This window comes from Physcomitrium patens, chromosome 21 (assembly GCF_059467195.1).
Source record: "Physcomitrium patens ecotype Gransden chromosome 21, ASM5946719v1, whole genome shotgun sequence".
NCBI lineage: Eukaryota > Viridiplantae > Streptophyta > Bryopsida > Funariales > Funariaceae > Physcomitrium > Physcomitrium patens.
The window spans coordinates 1879275-1894904 of record NC_143430.1 but is presented as its reverse complement, the minus strand read 5'-3'; positions in this window follow the sequence as shown (position 1 = coordinate 1894904).

Below are 15630 nucleotides of genomic sequence, written 5' to 3'. Positions count from 1 at the left end.
TGAGACTTTGTGATTTCTTTTTCCTAAACAAACTTCTATTGTAAAATAAAGTGAAGAATTTGAGGAGAAAATAGGACCTTTACTTGAAGTTATTTAAAATTCTAATTGAGCAGTCTCTATTATAGCTTAAGAAACTCATTTTTTGACACATTATCCTCTTTAGCAATCATGCTCCTTATTTTGTGATTGTGTTGCTTCTTTAGACAATATTGAGCAATGTACTTGAATTCTTCACAATATAGATACAAACCTTTTTGATAACGATAAGTCTTTTTTTATTCAATAAGAATTTTAAAATATATCGTCATAATTTGCATAGGCTCGAGCTTGGATAAATAAGCTTCCATAAACTTAGAAGATGTTGTTTTAACTTGACTTGTATTTCTCTAATCAAGTCTTTATTCCTAACATCTTTTAAAGAATCAATTGTTGCATGCAATGGCTTAAGCAATAAATTGCTCCAATAAAATTGTTCTTGATATTTTCAACAATAAATCTTTGATATTATATTTAAATCTATATTAAAATTGATTGATAAGGGCTTTATCATTTCAATCCATGTCACAAGCAAGATTTTAGAATTTAGCAGCATATATGATGGTTGAATGTGATTCTTGTCATAGCAATACGAACTTGGTCTCTACTACTTTTTTTCAAATACTTTCTCCAAATGTAGTTGTAAATACTTCAAAGAAAGATTTCAAACCATAGAATAGTCATGAATATTTTTTTATCAAAGATGCAAATCAAAAAAGAGTACTTTTCAATAAAAGTGCACCTGTGGATCTAACTTGAGTAAATTCATGAAGTATTGGAAAGGATGCAATTTTAAATAGAGCTTAACTTGTTGCAAAAATCCTCAAAAATTTGATCTTATTCCATCAAACTTCTTAGGCATAATAATCCTTGCCTTCCTTATACTTGAATTTGGCATGAAGCTTCTTGAATTTGATTGTGAGGCTGATCTATTCACTTCCTTCAAATACACAACTTCTTTGTATAAACTTTGGACTTTTTTCATATGTTTAAGACTAATAATTTGATGATTCATATTAGAAATATGTGAAATTTCTACTTTTAGAGTATTGGCAAGCTTATAAACATCTACAATAGTTACAAATCTATTCTTACTTCTGTTAAGATTAGCATCTATAATCTTTTTTTTATGTAAATAATTCAAAAAAATTCAAAAAGTTAAACTATAGGAGGATAATCCACAACCTCTAATATCAAATAAAAATTCCTACAAAGAAGGATAATCCACTCTATTTAAGAAAAAAATCAATGTTAAAAAAATAAATTATTTATTTAAAGGTAGGTAGTCCACAATCTTTAAAAGATAAGAATACAAGTGAGATAATCCATTTACTTATAAAAAAATATAAGAGGAATAAGTTAGCGCTCTCATTAAATTATTAAAGACATAAATATTGATGAAAAAAATCATCAATACATTCTTGTATTACTCAAAAATGATAATATATTGAACTAGCTATTTCTAAAGACAAGAAAATTAGAAAGTTTTGAAATAAGACTAAAAATTAAAAAGCCATTAATAAGAATGAAAAAGGCTTCATTCTTATCTCAATATATATTTTCTAACTAAGAGCTACGTAGCAATATTCTGTACGACCTCTAACATGTGTTGACTTTGCTAGATACATGTCTTAACTTACAAATTATCTATATAAGTACCATATAGTTAGTTTGTTCTACAAGCTATTAATGTATGTGACATGTGGCTAACTTATTGATTAAGTTTTTAGCCTATCAATTAACTACAAACATATGTAAAGTCAAAGCTCTATCTATAAAGATTCTAAAAAGCTTCTCTAGAAGATATTATGTCAAGGATAAGAACTTGATGAAAGCAAATAAACAAGTTTGACTCTCTCAAAGTAATATGAAAAAATAAAAATAGAAAAGTATGTATATTAGAAAGAAAAATAAAATGGCTATTGTCAAAAGACAAGGAAACAAGAGACTCTTGAAATTAGACTAAAAGTAAGAAAAGAATTGACAAAAGTGATGAAGGCTTCATTCTTGCCTCTATATATATTATCTACTTAGGATCTATGTAGCAATGTTCAATAGGACCTCCAAAAATGTATTGACTTTGTATGATATGTATCTTAACTTATAAGGTAATTTTTTTATATAGATGCCAGATAGTTAGCTTATTTCGTATGCTATCAACACATGTTGTATGTGGTTGGTTTGTTGACCAAGTTTTTAATCTATCAATCAACTATAAACACATGTAAAGTCAAAACAACATTTAAAAAGCTTCTAAGAAGCTTCTATAGAAGGTGTTATGAAATTAATCTACTTATATCTACTTCTACCTATTCATATTATCTAGATAATAATTACAGTAGATATATGTTCGTGACATATTATGAAATTAATCTACTTTTACCTACTCTTATTTAATCATATAGATAATTATTGGAATAAATATATATATCCATGATACTACAAGATATTAAAGAAGACAAATAATTCACTCTTAAGACTATTTATAATCCTAATTTATCAAGTTGGAATTCAATTATAAAAATTAATATTTTAATACTATTTATTTTTTTGCTCTAGCATAAAGTTTAAAAAAAATAATAAAAATTCATAATATATTAATTGAAGGATTTTTCAAAGTAATAAAAATTACTAAAGTATTAAATTTTAAAGTAAAAAATAAAGACACATATGCACTATTTTGCAACATAATAGATAATATCATCTGTGATATAAACTTTTATTTGTAAGATACAAGATCTAATACAATTACTTATTTTATAAAATTAGATAGATAATATCTAAAAAAAGATCAACTACAATGAGATTTAGTAACAACCATATTAAAGTTCCAATTTCACTAGAAAGACATATAATTCAAATTTAGGGCCAAAAAATAAGCATTACTAAATATATATAATATGTCACAAAGGAATAGTAGTTGATAGATAGCAAGTTAAAATAAGCAAAACCATTCTCTCTTTTATATCTTGTGTTCTTCAAATATACATAAGACTATTTTTCATATATTTTGGGAGTAAAAAAATCATAATAAATATAAAAGTAACATACATCCTTGCTACATAGATTAAATTCTCACTCTTGTAGATTCAAACAATAAAAATCTTTTAGGTAGTAGTAAACAAACTTGACTTTCAAATTAACTTCATAATACAAAAGATTTAAAATCCTATTGAAATCTTATATAGAATCAACTTATAAATAAAATATATCCAATTGCATTTTTCAATCTTTAAAAGAGAGTTATGAAATTATACTAAGATAGGACAAATATAATATAGACCAATCTTCAAAACTACAAACTTAAAATATATGAAATCAAACAAATGTTTTTTATAAGTTAGCAATACAAACTAAATTTCTTCTAAAAAGATAGAATAAGATTTAAATGGCCAAAGAAAACTATATAAATAGATAGGAATGAAAATCAATCAAAATAGTTGAATTTATTTTAGTAGATTCATCATCCATATAAGAAATAGGATCAAATAATCTTAAAACATATCTAACACTTCTAAGCTTGCATTAAAAATATATTATGGTTTAGGTAATTTTGAATTATATAATTTTAAATAAATATAAAATAAAAATAAAAATAAATCTAATAAAAAATATTTTTTTAAAATATTTAAAGCAAATATTATGAAACTAAAAAAACTAAAAAAGAATTCAAAGATGAAATTAAGTTTTTTAAGTTTTTTTTATAAAAGATTATTTTTTAAAATAACATTATAGAATATAAAATATCATTATATTTATTTGATTTTAATCTATTTATAGAATATATTACTAGCTATCAAAAATATTTTAAAGATATTATTTATGCTAATTTTTCAAATTATTAAGCTTAATTTCAATTACAATATAGATATATATATTAAAAAATATTAAGTTTATAAATTTAAGAAATTTGAAATATAAATAATTTTTTATAATTTTTTTTATAAAATTGAGAATTATTATCAGTCTAAAATAAATACAAAATTATAGGATAAATGAAGATTTTATAAAAAATAAATCTAAAATTAAACAAAATCTAAGAATCTAACTAAAAATTAATAAATATATTTTTATCTATATACCTTTAAAAATACCTAAAAATATTAATTTTAGTTTCTACTAAAATGATAAATAAGTCTATTATAATTTAAGATTAAATATTCTATCTTTAAAGCTCAAATTTAATATAATTTTTTAAAATTTTAATAATTTAATTTATAAATATTTTATCAAACTAATTTCTTAATAGATAAATAAATATTTTATTATGTGTAATCTTTAAATTATTTTTTTAAAATAAAAATAAATAAATATTAAGTTTATTTTTAAAAGATATGAAAAATATTTTTATTATAAAATATATTTTTTAAAAAAAATTAATTATCAATTCAATTGAAAGAATTAAATATTTCTAATAAGTCCTTGCATTAAATTTGATAACATCTACGAAGATATCAATACTATTAAATGGATATATTGAATAATATGAATGGCTTTAAAGATCAATGAATTATCTTAAATGCATTTGAAGTATAGATTTCACAACTAGAATTTTTTAAAATAATACATTCATTTTAAAGTACAAAATATTTCAAATTTATTAATTTCTATATTATTTATTGATAAAAGAAAAATAGATTACTTAAATAAAAAAAATAATTTTTCAAAAGAACTTAAAGGATTTATTAAAATATTAAAAATATACATACTTTTATAATACTTGGCCAATATCAAAATACAAAATATTTTTAAAGAATTTTTTAATCATTTTTAAGTCAAAAGAATTAAATTAGGTATGTGTATATATATATATATATATATATATATATTCAATTTTTTATTTAAGTGATCTATTTCGAAATCAACTTGTATCTTATAAATTCTTCTGTGAAAATATCGTTTTTTAAGTGTCATTCGTCTATTCATATTGTATATTAGAAAAAACAATTTCTGATTTAAACAAGCAACTTTGATTGCCATTGCCACTTGCCATAGTCATTCATTGCCATTATTGGGTACTAACGTGGTTTCTACTATCCATTGTTTGTTGACAATTATGCCTGCTATTGACTATTGTTGGTTGCTAAATACTCAAGCCTTGATGTTGATTCAAAAACTCATAAAAAAAATAAAAAAAATAAAAAAAAAAATACTCAGATCAAGAGGCAACGTAGAGATCAACGAAATTCATCGATGCAGGGAGTGAGGGAGTGTGATTGTTGAAGTCTAGAGCTTGAGTTGCTTTGCAGTGCTAATCTCGACTGATTTCACAACAGAAAAGCTTTTCATGAATGTGCTTGCAACATTCGTACTGTAATTCACCAAAAATGAAGACGTTTTCATGACTCATAATCTTTCAATCATGGACCCAATTTCGCAGTTGCACTTCTTGTGTTCATATAAGTCCAGTTTGAACAACTCCACCATGAAGTTTGATTGAAATGCAGCTGATTGGAAAGATAAGAAGCTTGGCCACGCATTGTGAAAACCAAAGGTTAGCTATGAGGGATCCATTTGCAAAGACTTCGGGCCAGGCTCATAGTTCATTGAAGCCTTCTCAAGTTAAATGCACCCAAGTTATGACCGTGATCTAAAAGCTGGGTATTATGTCCAATAGACAGAGAACTGACTCTTTTATTAGTGTTGCTGGAATTTCCAATGAAGACCTACAAAAAGTCAATTTCTCTCAACATGATACGACTGAGTCGCTATAATCAACATCATCGATAGTAGGCCATTTATCAATATTTTCAATATTGGGGATTCCTTAAATCCCTGCCTAAGTGCAATCAGTTCAGCATTTTACGTGCTTGTAACTTTGGCATCTTTATTCAATTTCCTGCTGGATATCAGACTCAGTCTTAGTGGATGTTCACAAATCAATGGCATTAATTTAGTTGATGCTCAGAAGTCGAAATTTGTATAAACTGGATCATCTGAAAATAAAGAACCAACCTAAGATGCAGGGATGGATTTCGGGAACTTCTCAAAAAAAAAAAAAAAAAAAAAAAAAAAAATTGGATACATCCTCTTCATGCACATAATGCCAGGGTTACAGATTGAAGTCAATATCGTAGATCATGCGGCAAAATTTAATATCTCCTCAGTTGTGATTACGAATCTCGAGCATCAGCGTATTGGACTTCAGTTACTTCTATTATCACTATCTGTTCAACACGACAAAGGAGGAAGTGAAACATATGTGATTGAAACCAACGAAACATACCTTTCGTATGAATTCAAGGGACAAACTGCTGACATCAAGCATGAGCTGAAAATGATTCAACTGCATAGGAGCAAGAACGTTGTCAAAGCAATCGAGGGGGTTTGGCATTCTCCTTTAAATTGTGTTTCAAAATAGAGTGCTCGCCTGTACATTTTCCAGATAAGTACTTAAGGTCTTCCCTGATAGAGCTTGCCAATAACGCCATAGTATATATTGCATTGAAGTATACTGGAAGTAGCTCTGTCTAGACTTCATCTCGCTGCAACATGCAGATTATATGGCATATAATCGAATGGTTTCCCTGTTACATTAGATAAAACGAAATTTTCTGTGTACATCAGAACTGCAGATGTGGCTAAAAGTTAGTCAGTTATAGCACACAATATTGTCTGAACCCATCATAAACACAGTGGGTGGTCAGCTAACATGAAAGCATATTCAAAGGTTCAATTAACGTCCACTGATTATAGAGACACCGAAGTTTGAGTTTGTCGTCTCTTTCACTATCGTTAGTCTGGAGTCACGGTAGTTAGTACGTGTAAATGCTCCAGTTACCTTGAAAAGTGTGTCATTCATTTTCATGAGTTGCGATTTCGATGTAGACTTGAGAGCTCTTGAGTCACATCGTAGCCTTGTTCATTATGCGTTCACTAAGCGGGGGATATGTACATAATTAAGCGAAACTGTTTTTCGTTGCACTCAGCATCTTATAACATTTGATTACATCTAAAATGCACTACCTTCCATCAATTCGATGGTATGTCCATGAAGTCGGCCTTTGGCTCTTAATGGTTTAGGGTGTGTGGTTGAGTATCTTCTAATGCTTTGGGCACCAGTGCTAGAAGTTGCTTAACTCAGATTTGTGGTCAATTGACCTGTCCATTTTATGTGTCCTGAAATTTTCTCTGCCTTACGCCTCAGCAACCACATGCGTGAGGCAGTAGCTGACCTGTTCTGACACTCTGGTAAACTTAATTTTATTGTGCGGTTACCGTATCATAACCTCTAATTTTGGTGCATCTTTGGGTGGTAACAACCCTTTTATCGTGGCAGTATATATATATATATATATATATATCTATTCTCTTGACAAAGTCACCAGTATTCACCACCTGAATCTATGCTTTTTTTACGATTTAAGTCCGATTAAGGGTGCTGGCTCTTACGCTCCATTATTTTGGCTACATATTGCCGACATAACGAATATGAGGTTTTTGAGACAGCCATCAGGATTCTAATAGACTTTTATGAGCGTCTTGGATTTCAAGTCTTCGAAACAATTCTGGTAACTTTCGTAGAAGTGAATTATTTTAGAGCAACCTGCGAATAAAATAACCGTTCTTTCGTGACGGCGAAGCTGTCTGGTTGTGACATCGGACTTCATTATTCTACTACTCTGGAATTTTTATTACTTTTTAAGTACCCGGGATCATTCTTGACGCATTCCTTGCTATGAAAACTTCGACTACTTTATTAGATTTTTTTATCACCATAAAGGTCTTCTTTGCAGCAATTTCCTCTTACCCAGAGTGCTAACTTGCAACTCAGTTTGAAAGTTTTGCAGTTCGTTGAAGTACTTGAGGAGAGTGAGGTTATAGTGAATGATCAATCACATCTATCACAAGTATCAACTATTCAAGAACCTAGAATACTACGCGACCCTATCTTCGACAATATTTTCATACCTCTTTTATTCAGAATTCTCAACAATAAAGCTCTACTGTTTTCAGTCTCCTCGTACTGTCATAAATGAAGCTAACCAAGGGCTCCTACCAGATTTGCACTCTTGTATGACACTGTTTCCCCTGTGGAATGGCCTATTCAGTGACTTAACAGTGTAATCCCTCAACTTGACAGTCTTTGTGTTGTAAATATTTAAAACCCCTCACTTTTGTTCATTTGAATATTGACCTGGCTTTGTACTGTTGATGTGCCAATTTCATTCAAATTTTGGATCATAATTTTGAAAGGTTCTTGAAATTTAGCAGAGGTTAATAAAATATGCAAACGACTTTGGACGAGTTTCACTCAATCGGATCCAATCAAAGGAAAAGTATTTCTTCAGAGACACTTGGGATGGTCAGTACGTAAAAGCTTCTGATCAGATTATACTGAACTAATTAATGATATGCGCAACGTGCGTTGCCCTGATGTGAGTCTAATCATAAAGCTCATTAAGAAGCAGCGCCTTTTGTTCCCCAGGAAAATGCGACAGACAGTGTCTGCTCCTATCACAGATCCCATTGGAAGACGCTCCAGCCCTTATCAACTTATCAAATCCCAATTTGGGCAATTGCAACAGTGGAATAGCTGTCAGTTGAGTGCCAGTTGGAACCCTCACAAAGTTCGTTGCGCATACACTCGCAATTCCCAGCGATGATTAGTAAATTCAACCATGTTGATTCTGTGCATCCAAGGGCAATCACATTTCCGTAGGCAGCCTTCTTGCAGAGCAGTCGGTAGGTTCCGATAGTTAAAACAAACTTGGTTCAAGCGAGTTGGTGATTGTTCGATCATTCGGCACTCATGCAATCCCCTACAGAAATTCTTAGATTCAGCTGCCTTGGGACCCTGAAAACGAACAGTGATGGAATTGTGTCGCCAGTACAGAATCAATCTCAAGGCGTGAGTGGAGCTCCTGGCTTGCCGTGTGTCAAAGGACTCGGACGGAGTTGGAAAAACGTGACTCCTGCGTGCACCCAAAGTCATCCTTAAAATACAACATCCTTGTCTGCAGATGGTTAAATAGTATTCAAATAGGGGATTTCGGTGCTTCTGGACGCACTGATATGGCCCAGAATCGAAGCAGCCTGGGGGAAGCGATACTGTATCTCCTGATACTAGAGTTGCGTGCATAATTCGGCCGGCCCGGGGGATTGCCGAGTCACCGGAAGCAGGCTGCAGAAGCAAGAGTGCACGAAAACTGGGAGAGCAGAGTGTAAGCCTCTAAGAAACAATGATATTCTAGCAACAGAAAAAACGCTAAGTGCTGCTAGCTAGATGGGAACCAGTCACTAAGACGTCGACAGTCACCCGAAGATGGGATACTGGACTGGTGGTCCCAAGGTGAGACCCTCCAACCATTCTACATTCAGGGGAAAAAATTATATATATATATATATATATATATATATACAAACACACACACATAAACACACATATTCATATTCATCTATCCTCCCTTTAAAGATATATTTTATTTTTAGTACAGACCTTGAGTATATCAAGAGCTTCTAAGTTTCTTCCAGTATGAATTGGTTGGACCACTGATCACCACTCAAGCACTCCCCTATATCCTTATGCTCTTGAGCCAGAGGGCCAGCTAGATTTAGAAGGGCGAAACAAGGGAGGCGAGACCTCAGGGGAGTGTTACCTCAAAATTAACGAGTAACCAAAAACTATGTCACCTTGGTTACTCGTTAGCAAGGTGACATAGTTTATGTCTTTTTAATTTCTTTTTGAAGAGTTAAGTCCTTATTGAATGAATCCCATGTTGAAACCGTAAAAAATAACTACTTCTGGACGCGAGTGCCAGATCATACCTAAACCTACGGGAATGAGCAGTATCCTGAGCCCAGCTCCTGGATTCCATACCGCCGCGCCCTGCTTCTACTGCTCCCCTTCTACCCCTCTCCTAGTCACCGTGAACCATACTTTCTTATTCCATCCTTCGCTGTGCTTAGTCCAACCGAGCTCCAGTAGCTAGGATGAAGTTGCAGCCATGCGGAAATAGCAGCCAACCTATCTGTCGCTTTTCTTTAGTCTATCTTTTTTCTGATCTCTGTAGTTATTTTTGTTGAAATGAAGCGATCGTTACATATAACTACAGGAAGTTAGGTTGGCCCTGTATGCACGTATGCAACTGTCTGGTAGCACATGGGTTGCTCGGGAGTTGGTAAGCTGTGGTCCATATGGCAAGCCATCGAACACTGTGCATGCTCAAACTTGGGGTGTGTGCTTGATTGCTAGATTAGATTTGCGGCATTCGAGTGCTGACTGAGTTTGAGTTCAGGGTTGGGATTCCCAGTGTGCTGACCTGATTCAGTAAGACTTAATCTGATGATTAGGCTGTGGCTCTCTATGAAGTGGCGAACTCTTCTTGAGACCTAGTTATTGGTTTAAAAATACACAGACAAATATATGTGTGTGTATATATGTATATATATATATATATATATATATATATACAACGACAATTTTTCATCGGTTTAAAAGTCTGGCCATTCACCAAAACACATGTGCTCCTCTGCTTGCAAATTTATCCATATCTCATCAATATGACTAAATAAAAATGATGCATAGGCACAGAACACAGGTTTTTGTGTTTATCTTTTATCTTTTTATTTCATTCCACATTTGCACATGCTTTGAACAAGTTAGGCCCCAAAAGCCGTTTCACAACAAAGTCAGATTGATGGAAGTTGAGTTATGTAAAGAGCTCATTACATCTATTATTTTTAGCCAAACTTCACTGACGAAAACTAGATTTGATGTAGGAGAGATGTGGGAGAACCTTGGTGATATTCATTGTCAAACCTCACAAGTAGATAAACCTGAAATTACGACGACACTTCGGGAACCAGCACCTACAATAAATATTACCCTAACATCTACACAATCTGCAAAGTTTTACCAATTCTGATTCTGAGTTCTGCTCATGGTTCAGAACGTGCCGATCGTTGGGACTTTTTTGTTTCAAGGGCAGCAACTGTAACCAAACCAGGGGCACCAAGTCTTCGACTGCAGCATTCCAGCCATTCATATCCAGCCAGAAGAGAGAATGGTGGTCACAGGGTCACGGAGAGTAGTCTATGACTGAGTGCGAAGTTGCCATAGGCTTGTGTGAGAATCAGTTTTCCAGTTCCTCCGAGAGTGGATCCCCAACAGGAGGGAGCTCAGCATCTGTGTTTTGGCATATTCCATCCAGCCAGCAAGTTGGAATGGTCTGCCATCGTCTAGAACTTGCTCACGGCACGAGATCAGTTACCCCACTGGCACACATGACCAGCAGTGAATGGGGAACCAGGGACAAGCGAGGGAGAAGGATCGGCAAGGATGGTAGTGTGCGTACAATCTGCGAGCGGGGTCACACCGCGATCGGGATATCGGGAACTCGACGAAGCCTGGGCGGAGGCCGCGGCGCGTGACGACCACACAGAACCAGTCAGTTGCAACAATAGTCAAACTCCCTCCCAAAATCTAACGCTGCCAAAGCGCCTCGTTGCTGCCTTCCCTCCATCTTCGGTATTCCAAATCCTTCGCGAGCTTCGCCCGCTGCCAAAACACCCATTGCTGCGGCGGCGCACCAGCTCAGTCGAAGCATGCTTCGCCACCATCAAGGGAAAGGAAAGCTTCGGCGCATGCGATGTGAAACTTGAACACACACACACACTCACTGTTAGATTTACTACTTGGTATTGCTAGTATTGTTAAATATTTATGTAAGTATTTATTATTGTGATTCTTGAACACAGCATTATTATGAAAACTGGCTTCCCTTGCAAGCCAAGCTATGTGCACGCTTTCACTACACCCATCTTAGTCCCATGCAATATTGTGTTTATGAACAAGTTTCTGTTGGAAATCACAAACGGATGCAAATATTTATATTTGATGGGCTTGAAATCTTGTTGAGTTGGGTGTTTGTTATACTTTTGAACATTTATAACGTTCAATCAAGTTCCATTTTCAAGTGGTAGAAGTATATTTTATAGAGTGTAATTTGCCAACGTTTTAATTTGGTTTTTAGATTCCCTTAAAATTCAGTCAAGGCATTGCAATGTTCTTAAATTATGCGACCTACGCAATTCGTTCAAACTAAAAATATAGAATTGTAGACTTTAATAGACCAAAGACTGTATCATTGTTACAATATATTTTCTTCAAGTGCATTCAGATTTTTATTCAAGTCAAATGTAACCTGGATAAAAAAAAAATTGTAAAAAATGATAACGTTAATATAAAATTGTTAGCTTATTAATTCAGTTCACTGAAGCCAGAGTAATGATCAACTACATTAAGATAAACGGCAACTCTCTAAAAATGAAGCATATTTTTAATAATGAATGGACTAAAACAAAACTCAAAATTATTTATTTATTTATTTATTTGAGAAATTGAATGAAGTTTGAATTACTACAAAGAAAAAAAAAATCAAGAAGAAAATGGATAATAATAAATACTCGATGAATGATTAGATAAGATATTATACATAATTCTCAATGAATAATAGTCATAGATACCAAAAAAACACCAGTAAACAATACGTACTAGAAAACATCTTATAGGTGAAATCAGATAATAGTCAAGAGGTCTAAAGTGAAATAATAAACAAACTTATCTAGAATGACCCTGAAACAACCAGAGGATGAAAAGGGACATTAAAAAAAGCTACAAATCTGCAGAGAAGATGTTGCCACTTGAAATCCCACAAACCAATCCTGATCAAAAAAAACTATCACATGGGCACCCCTATTTTTGCAACGAAAACAACAAGCAAACACAACAATGATATTATTAAATACATATAAAACAATAATAATATCCAAAGTTCTCAGTTGTGAACATTAATGTTTTTCTCTTCAGGCCTAGAACACACTATTCACTACCCCACACTATTTTTATATGTGAGTGCACCTTGCGTTTGTGAGGGGCCAACTGATATTTGACTGCATGAAGGAAATACACGAAGGAAGATATTTGCAACCCAACGCCCAATAAGGAACGGCTGACGTGGACCAACATCCATCCAAACGTCACGAAGTCACTCATTCATCTTTGAGAGTTACATCCACGTCATCATTCTCCTTTTAGCCGATTGGGCGCGTGCACTCCTTTAAGCTCCCTTTCAAGGGCTCCACTCCCAGCGTCTTGGAGGGCACCCGAGAGGGGCTGCCACGCTGGACACCTCGGCCTCCACGTCAGCGATGACGTTAGCGTGAGGTATGGGCACCCCCCCCGTGGCTACTGCAGCGTCGGGGAGGCTAGTGTGTGGCCGTCCCAGTCTGTGGGAGAGGAGGTTCGGGACCCGTTCCTCCATTCTGTAAGGAATTGACCCCTTCGTTTGAATTGGCTGGAGTTTGGGGGGGGGGGGGGGGGGGAGTCCACATGTTCCCCAACTAATGCCTTCCTCACATGCACGTTCCATGTAGAAACAGCCTTGTAGTTCCACCAGACAGTTGTTGCAGAATCAATGCAGAATCTGACTCATGATAGTGAGTTTGCTTCTAGACTATGCACTTGTGAGAGTGGGTTCCCATTTCTGCTAAATAATCAGATACAACACAACATTCTGTTCATTTATTTACTAATTTATTTTATACACTGCAATGTATAGAACAAAAAATGGTTTTTTTTTAATGCAAAAAAATAAAAAAAATAAAAAAGGATGGACATCTAATCAATCTCTCTCCATTTTTTTCAGACAACATAAAGGTCTGTAATTTTATCTCTCATCGTATTTATAAATTTCCACTCTCATGTTGTAGTACAAATGATATTTCTAAAAATAAAAATATTATTTTAAAATAAAGAGTGTAGCTATGATTTGGTATCCAAATATACACGAGCCCCAGCATTAGATCCTGGTGGGGAGGCAAGGGGCCAAAGAAAGACAGGGAGAGGGGGAGGAATTGCGGGTGGTGGCTGTCTGCTCATCCTTATCTCATGGTCAATGCTCTCCCCATTTTTATTCTAATAGTCACTTGACTCTATCAAACCCACTCTTCCAATAAATAAATTTTAGAAAGTAAAAATAAATAAAAACTATGGGTGATGATGCGGAATCTTCAGTATACATACATATATATATATATATATATATATGAGAGTTTGTTTTTAGATATGAGATATGTGTACAGAGCACACCAAAACCAAGTCTAAAATCTGTACTCTAGTTTTAAATTAGAAAACAAATCATATGAGAAAAATGCTCATGCTATATAAAGATAGCAAAGGGTTTGACAGCTGTGATATGTGTGATGAATATTTAGCCACAGTAAACAGGAATGGAAGTAGTATAAGCAGATGTCTTGCTCGGAAACACACTGGTGTGAAAAAATTTGAGTCGTCTATTTGCCTCTAGTGTAGAAATACAACAAAGTTATGTGGATCTCAACCTTTTTACTTTATTATTGAATGTGGTGCCTGTGTCAAGAGAACTCCAGCAGGTAATTGGGTTGTCCCACTTTAAAACAAAATGTGAAAGTAAAAGTAGAAGGGGACAAACGGAAGGTGATCTAGGTCATCCTCAGTGCCCACACACATGTTATGGATAATTTTAGACAATTTCAACACAGACACAAACACACGCATGTGTGTGTATAATAATTTTTGAATGCAATTTCAATTCTGTATTTACTAGTTTGCACAAATTGTGTAGCTTTGATGATTTAAACAATTCAGGATGTTTCAACTGGATTTTTATAAGAGAGTTACAAAACCACATTGACAATGTTGGCAAACTATTTCAAAAAAATATACTTCTACCATTTGATAAAGGCACTTGATTGATTGTTAAAAATCGATATCGAGATACGAAATACGACACAAACCTGATACGCCCCATCACACGTGAATACAAATATACCACCCAAATGGGGGACACACACAAAATGGGACCCTTAGAACAGGTCCCTTTCCCACCACTTGTGAAAAAAGCAATCTCCCCTTGGATGAATGAAAAGTAAACTGAAGTGAGGTATGTACCCCAAAGGTGAGGGTGAATTATTCATCTAAAGGAGGCCTCCTCATTCTCGTAGGAGGTTGGGCCAGGGCCGGGTTGAGCCGGGTGGGTCAACGGGAATACAATGGTGGGGGGGGGGTTTTCGGTTGTGCATAAGAGTGCTGCTGAGGTGGCCAATCATTGGAATGGAATACATCATGGACACGTGCCAATACCAAACTTTTCTAAGTCTGCCCGTTTGATTGCTGAACTAAAGGGCCATAATTTTGCTTTCACTAACCTTTCACACACCGTGAATAGCTTCAGAGGCTATATATAATATAATAACGTATAAAGACCTCAAATCCACAGCTGGGTTTGTTTCCAGAAGCCAAATACATTGTGCATGCATTAATGATACAAAACACTAGGGTTCCCAAAGAGGAAAATGTAGTATCTTTCTTGGTTTTCTTGAGAGGAAATTACTATTTAGAAGTTAGATCTAATTAAGAGGTAGTACATACCAGAACTTCAATTAGGGTAATTATGCGGTTGGAAATCTGGGGTGTTTTAATGATAGGATTAAGGTAATTAGGGTAATCATATTATAATTAAGGTAATTAGGGTAATAACATTGTTATTTATATTGGACATTTGTTGAATGCACATAATACTCATTATTACCTTAAAATCATATTGAGGATGT